Source organism: Pinus tabuliformis, chromosome J (genome assembly GCF_031772625.1).
Source record: "Pinus tabuliformis cultivar Carrire ecotype Pingquan chromosome J, CPIR1, whole genome shotgun sequence".
NCBI lineage: Eukaryota > Viridiplantae > Streptophyta > Pinopsida > Pinales > Pinaceae > Pinus > Pinus tabuliformis.
This window is the reverse complement of record NC_142295.1, coordinates 971,580,402-971,587,408: the sequence shown is the minus strand read 5'-3', so window position 1 is coordinate 971,587,408 and position 7,007 is coordinate 971,580,402.

Genomic DNA, 7,007 nt, shown 5'->3' with positions numbered 1-7,007 from the left:
TAACGATCTCTGGAATAGCTCCCTCAGCTATCATTCCTTCAACATCCATGGCTTCTACTCTTAGAATAATATCATGGTTGATTTTGCAGACAGTTTCTAGAAATCGATAGAACACTGGGCAATAAAGTAGCTCTTTCAAAAATGCAAGGTTCATGCACAACACACAGTACAACTCACAATTTCTCAATATGCAAAGTGTTTTCCGCTGAGCGACCATATGTAATTTATAGGCCATTTTGAATTCAAATCTGACTGTTCCCCCCAAAATCGGTTCATTAATGCTAAATTGGCAGTAGATTTTCAAAGATATTTCCCATTAATTCTGACTTAAATGTCGCCCCCCTCCCCCCCCACCCGCGCTCCATTTGGTCATTTTTTCATCGTCAAATCATGAACAGTGAATTTAACATTCACTTTCTGGTTGGTCTGCGTGGTTCCTCCCCTGGTAGCTCAGTTCTCTGCGCGCTATTGTGGACTATGTGACATTCCCACGTTCCGCACAGTTCTCTCCTCGCGCAGCTCTCCAACCCAGGAAGTATAGTTTATAGTCCTGCACCTCCATTCAGGTGCATGGAGCTCTAAGACTATGCTTCCCTCATATAGTCACCTAGCTTAATCACTGGTGTATGGCTTCGATCGGCTACCATTCACCTTCCCAGGGAAGGGTTATCCATTCAATCTAACCAACTGAACTGCTCCACCATCAATAATCTCCCTCATGACATATGGCCCTAGCCAGTGCATCCGAAATTTCCCCGGAAATTTATCAAATTTACTGTCATATAACAAGACCATATCATTTACCTTGAAGGTGCACATTTTGATGTGTCGATCGTGCCATGCATTTCCGCGCTCCTTTTGAACTTGTTGATGAAATCTAGGTAGAAATTGATCCTCCTCAAGCTCTGCTAGCTGCGTGAGCCTCTCTTCCAAGGCTCCGTAGTCCGCCATTCCTGTGAATGCCACTATGCACAGACTAGGTACAATGTATTCCATTGTCATCACAACTTCTACGCCATACACGATTCTGAAAGGCGTTTGCCTAGTCAGCTTCTTGCAAGTCGTTCTATAGGCCCATAGCACTGCAAGTACATGCACATCCCTATCATTTATCTAATCATTGTAGACCTTTTTCAGTGCACTCTGTAGTATCTTATTGAATGCTTCCACCATCCCATTAGCCTGTAGATGATAAGGCACACTTTTTTTATGATACACCTAAAATTCTTTTGTCAACGCGCTGATTGTTTCATTAATAAAGTGTGTATCGTGATCGCTCATCAAGATCTTTAGACAACCAAATCTTGTCAACATGTATTCAAAAATAAACTCTTCTTTTGTCGCGCCTATACAATCCTTCACAGGCTACACATCCGCCCACCTGGTTAAGTACTCAGTCGTGGTGATGATGTACCGTGCACCCGTCTTCTTTCCCTGAGGCTGAATTGGACCCACAAAGTCAATCGCCCATTTATCAAATGGTTGTAATATCACCTACGACATCAAAGGCAGTTCTTCCCCCCATGATGGGCTACCAGTCCTTTGACATGTGTCACATGCCCTGCAATATGCTTTTGAATCCTTATGCAGGTTTGGCCACCACAACCCAACACGTAGAACCTTCTGCGTCATTTCTTTCCCTACATAATGTCCTCTTGCAGCTCTTCCATGAGCCTCCACAAGGATGTTGCTTCGTTCAAAGTCAAGTACATAATTTCGCAATATTTCGTCTAACCCCATTTTGTACAATTTCCCTGCAATTATGGATAAGTCTGCAGCATGCACTACTAGCTCCTTCTTCTGCTAGCTTGTATACCCTTCTGGAGCAGTTCCCATCGTCAGGAAATGTATGATATCTTCAAAGTGATTATTTTTTATGCACACTGCAGAAGTTGCATGTTAGGCAGCCCCTCCTTAAAATTAGTAGGTTCCTCTCTAGTTTCAATGCGCGACAGATGATCAGGTCCCGCATTCAGTCATCCTAGCTTCATAATAACTTCAAAGTCGTACTCCTAGAACAACAGCAACCAACTACATATTCCCCCCCCCAACACAAGCTTGTTGACTAGGTATTTCAACGCAGACTAATCTGTATACATCTTAAAATGTCCACCCAGCAAATAGTGCCTAAACTTCTGGAGTGCATACACCATAGCTAATCCTTTGCACTCTATCGTGGAATAATTTTTCTCAACCTTGGACAACTTCCAGCTCACGAACGTTATAGGATGGTCCACTTCTCCCTCGCAAGCCTGTATCAGTACTGCTCCCAACGCAATACATGATGCGTCCACATGCACATGAAATTCCTTCTTCCAGTCCGGGAAGACTAGGATCAGCGCGGTGACCATTTTCTCTTTCAGCACGTCCAAGCTCTTCTGACATTCATCATTCCAACAGAACGTAGCATCCTTTTTCAACAATTTCTCCATAGGTGCGGTGATCTGGGCATAGCTCTTGATGAACTTCCTATAGTATCCAATATGCCCTAGAGTTGCACACAACTGTTTCACATTCCTCGGCACCTCCAAGTTGATTATCACCGTGATCTTCACGGGGTCTACCATCAATCCTTGTCTGCATACCACATGACCCAGCAAGATCCCAAAAGGGACACAAAATAGACACTTCTTCAAATTGAGCGTGATCTAGTATCTCCGACATGTATCTAGCATCAAGCGTAGACTTGCCACATGGTACTTGACCAATCCAAACATTGTCCAATCATCAATGTATACCTCCAGAAACTTATGAATGAAGTCTTTAAATGTCGCAATGACTACGCGAAAAAAGATTTTTGGCGCATTCTTCAGCCCAAAAAGCATTACAGTGTACTGAAACCATCCCTTCAGTCACGAAGGTCGTATTTCTTCTATCCTTAGGCGCGATTTTGATCTGATGGTACCCAGAGAACCCATCAGTGAAAGAGCATGCTTCTTGGCCACCTACATTATCCAGGACCTCATCAGTGAATGGGGTTGGGAAAGGATCATGCACACAAGTGTCATTCAATTTCTAGAGATCCACGCATATCCTTATTTATTCTTTCTGTTTCTTTTCCTGAACCACTATCAGGCTTACCCAATCAGATTCTTCCACTTGTTCAATAATTCTTGCCACAAGCATCTTATCTAACTTAGCGCGGACCCTTTCCTTATACTTTGGATTAAGGCGGTAAGGCCTTTGTTTTACAAGTTTCGCATTTGGTTTCAAGGTGATCTTCATGACACCCAGGTCTCCTATGATTCCCTTCAGATCTGAAAACTTCGTGGGGAACAAATCCTAATAATCGCGGAGGAGCTCAGCAACCTTGTCTACTATCTCATCGTCCCAATAGTCCCCAATCTTTGCAAATTTTGGTTCCGCCTCGGTGCCAATGTTGACCTACCTAGTTTTTAGCAGCACAGTTATGTCTGGATCCTCTATCTGCAGACCTTCAACCTCACGGTGACCCTTAGTTTCTGTAATATTAATCTTTCTAGGATCCTCGTCTTCTTATTCAGTGATCACATTATAGCATTCTAGCACGTGATTTAGTTGGGTAGTCCAATCAGGTTGAATCAGGTTCAAAGGATTTTGCGATATCCTTAAGATCGTTACTTTAACCTCTTGTAGCATCGCGTCAATACAAACCCATCCTCAAAGTTGAACATCATTATAAACCCATAGCACAAGATGTCCCATTCTTCAGTGCCATGGTGGAGCTCTGTTTCCAAGTACCAATTCATTGGTATGACATCCAGAGTATGGCAAAACAGATGCACCCATTCAGGCTAGGGCTCCACTCCATAAGCCTTAGTCCATTTAGCCAAGTGATCACGTAGATCATCCCCTCCATCATACTTGTCTGTCATCCACACTTTCGGTTATCCAAAATGTATTCTCATCATCCTCCTATAGTCACACCAATCACTAAAATTATCCTTATGCGTACCCCACCATCTTACAGGCGTAGCGCACAATACCCAGTCCAAGGCCTGGAAGCAATGTTTCTCTGGCACTTCTCTCTCAAATGCATCCAAAAAGTGATCAACATAAGTTAGCCCATCATAGTGAGGTAGATCCCTTTCTTCTGATGACACGCAGTGCAATTACTTGGTCATCATATTACAACGCAGCATAGATACTTCATGCAACTGATTCTGATAGTGCTCTAATTCTTTGTCTGAATCATACATGTAGGAGCTCTCGCGGTCCCATGAAATACATCTGTCCACTATCGGATTTACCCAATCCTGGTCTCGCGTCATTATCTTGTAAATCTCGTCCAAATCGTCATCACTTTCATAATCACGGACTGGTTTTGTATAGTGTGTTCCTTCTGCAGGATCCAGTGGCACTACTACGCAGAGTGACTTCTTTTCAAATATCATCTTTCTCTTCTTCAAGTTGATTACCCCATTCATGTCAATGGCCCAATCAATTCCAAGGAGCACAGGGTAAGGATTGCTATCATCCACAATCTCTATTACCTCAAAATCCGCCAGTGTGCTCACGCCTTCGATGTCAAATGTTACCCCTTGCAGCCTCCCCATCGGGATAATTTTCTGTTGATTTTCCATCCTTTATTGGATCGGAGACCATTGGAGCGCAAGTCTCCCCATTCGTTCCCATGTCTGATTTGGAAAAAAATTCGCATCGAACTTGAGATCCAGGATAACTTGGTCCATTTTGTATTCCCCTATCTGCATGGTGAGTCTCATCTCACACCCAGTCCTTGCCTTATGCTTAACAACCTTTCTAACTACACGCGGTTCACCAGTAATGCCATCCTTGCCAAAGCACTAATTGATCAGTTCCTGCAGGACCTTCACAACCTTACTATCGCGAAGCAACTTCATGTAGGTCTCCAAGAATGTGGTAATCATGGATGGGTCCATTTCTTCAAATGGTTTCTCTTGACTTCATGAGGTAGAGGCCTCAGCGAAGATTTTCTTTGCTTCCATAAATGTTTCTTTTGCACGCTCCAAATCAAACCCAGTCTCCTTTTCTGGTGCTTTGTGGATACATTTGCCTTCTGCATGCTACTTGCCTTTATCCTCCCCAGTCGTAGTTTCACTTCACAGGATAATGTTTACCTTAGGGTCTTCCTCGCGAGGCTCAGCCCTCATCATCCAGAAGTTCTGCTTTGGCTGTGGAGGTTGTGACCCCTTTTCGCGAATCTTAGCCAATAATATAGGGAAATCCTCAGTTGCATGGTCAAACTAAGTATAGTAGCGGCACGATAGTTACGTCGGATTTGGACAGTCCCTCACTTAGTGTCCTGGTTCTCCACAATTCGAACAAATAAGCTACCCTTGGCCTCTACCAGGACCTCCTCCACCTCGGCCTAGGCTGCGCCCCTTATACTCACCTTGCATTCCCCCAACGCCTTGGTTGGAGGTAGCGTTTATGCCTACACCCTGTATGCAGGTGTCTTGTCCATAATTAACTTGTAACTATGGAAATTGCACTCGTCATCACCTACTGATTGACAGAAATTGTAGAAGAGTTGTTGAGGTGTCTGTACGAATTTCTGCAGCAAATGGCAATTGTTAGTCGCATGTTTCCCAGCCACCTAGCATATAGTGCACCATAGCACGGGTCCTGCACTTTCCCCTACCACAACCTCCAGCCATAGAGGCATTGGTCCCCCTGTTGCACCATAGTCCACGAAGACTGGGCAGTGATCCTTATCATGCCCTTGACCTTTGCATTTTAGGCACCAAACTTCTTCACGTGCCTCTGGCCGAGCTGTTATGTCCTTCTTCAGACTTTGCATTTTGAGACAAAGGTTTTGTAACTGCACATGAATCTGATGAACCCCAAAATCTGCATCCTGCATTGGTGTCTCATGTGGTCTCATTGTGATTTCTCGAGCTTCGGCCTGGGTCCCAATCTTCTGTTGTGATAGCGCAACCCTTAGGTGGGGCAAGAGCGAGGCCACGAACCATTCACGGTGCTCCCCATCAATTAGGTTCATGTTGGCTTCATGGATCGTACACTTTAATCTCTGATCCAAATCCCAGGGCGTCTCCCTAGGCCTCATCATGATCTCCTTGAATCCAACAATCAACTGCACTTGAGACTTAGGTCTACTGAATTCTCTATTCAGCGCAGCCTGGATATCTGCCAATGCAGATGTTGGGTTATCGGTACTGTACTTAATGTACCACGTTAGTGTGCAGTCCTGTAAAGCACTAGCTAGTGTGGCTTTCTTCTTTTGGTCATCTGTAATACCCTGAGCTTCCCATACATCCTCCACAGCGAACCAAAACTGGTTCGGGTCTTCATTTCCTACACCCTTGAATACAGGTAGCCTTATGGAGTTCACCATGTTGAACCATGGTGGAGGTGGCGGTGGTGTGGGTGATGGGGTGAGCGGTGGAGGTGACGATGGAGGCGGTGAGGATGGATGGGAAGAGGATGGGGGCAGTGTAGGTATTCGCGGGAACCCTTGTCTTATCAGCTGAACAGAGCTCAGTGGAGAAGACTGTGCTGCTCCTTCGTCGTCACTCAAAGGAGGCTCAATTAGTGGGCTATACTCAGACCTTTTTGTTATAGACATATTTGGGCACTGCAACCCCAATCACATATGTCCATAAAACAAGGGCTTCTAAGTCCTTAAAAGTGTTGTTTCACACCCTAAAGGAGCAAGGTCAGCTGATTACGTGATCTCCCAGAAGTTCTCCCTAAAAAACCACTCAGAACTGGTCAAAACAAGACCATACAAACTACCCAGAGCAAAGGGTGTGATGCATCTCACCTGCCACATGCAAAAAGTGTGATGCATACTAGAAAGCCCTTTTGTAGGGTGCAATTGGCGAGAGCAGACAAATGGCGCAAGCAGTTTGCTAGGTGGAGACCCTGAGAATCTTCTAAAAATTGTTCATTTGACACTTGCCTCCCTGAATTCGCCCAAGGATGAGTAAGAGATCATGAAATCTCCAAGTGGAACCAAGAACTATCAGAGAGATGACACTAATCAAAATCCCAGAAGCTGACTCACCCCCCTGCAAATATCTATA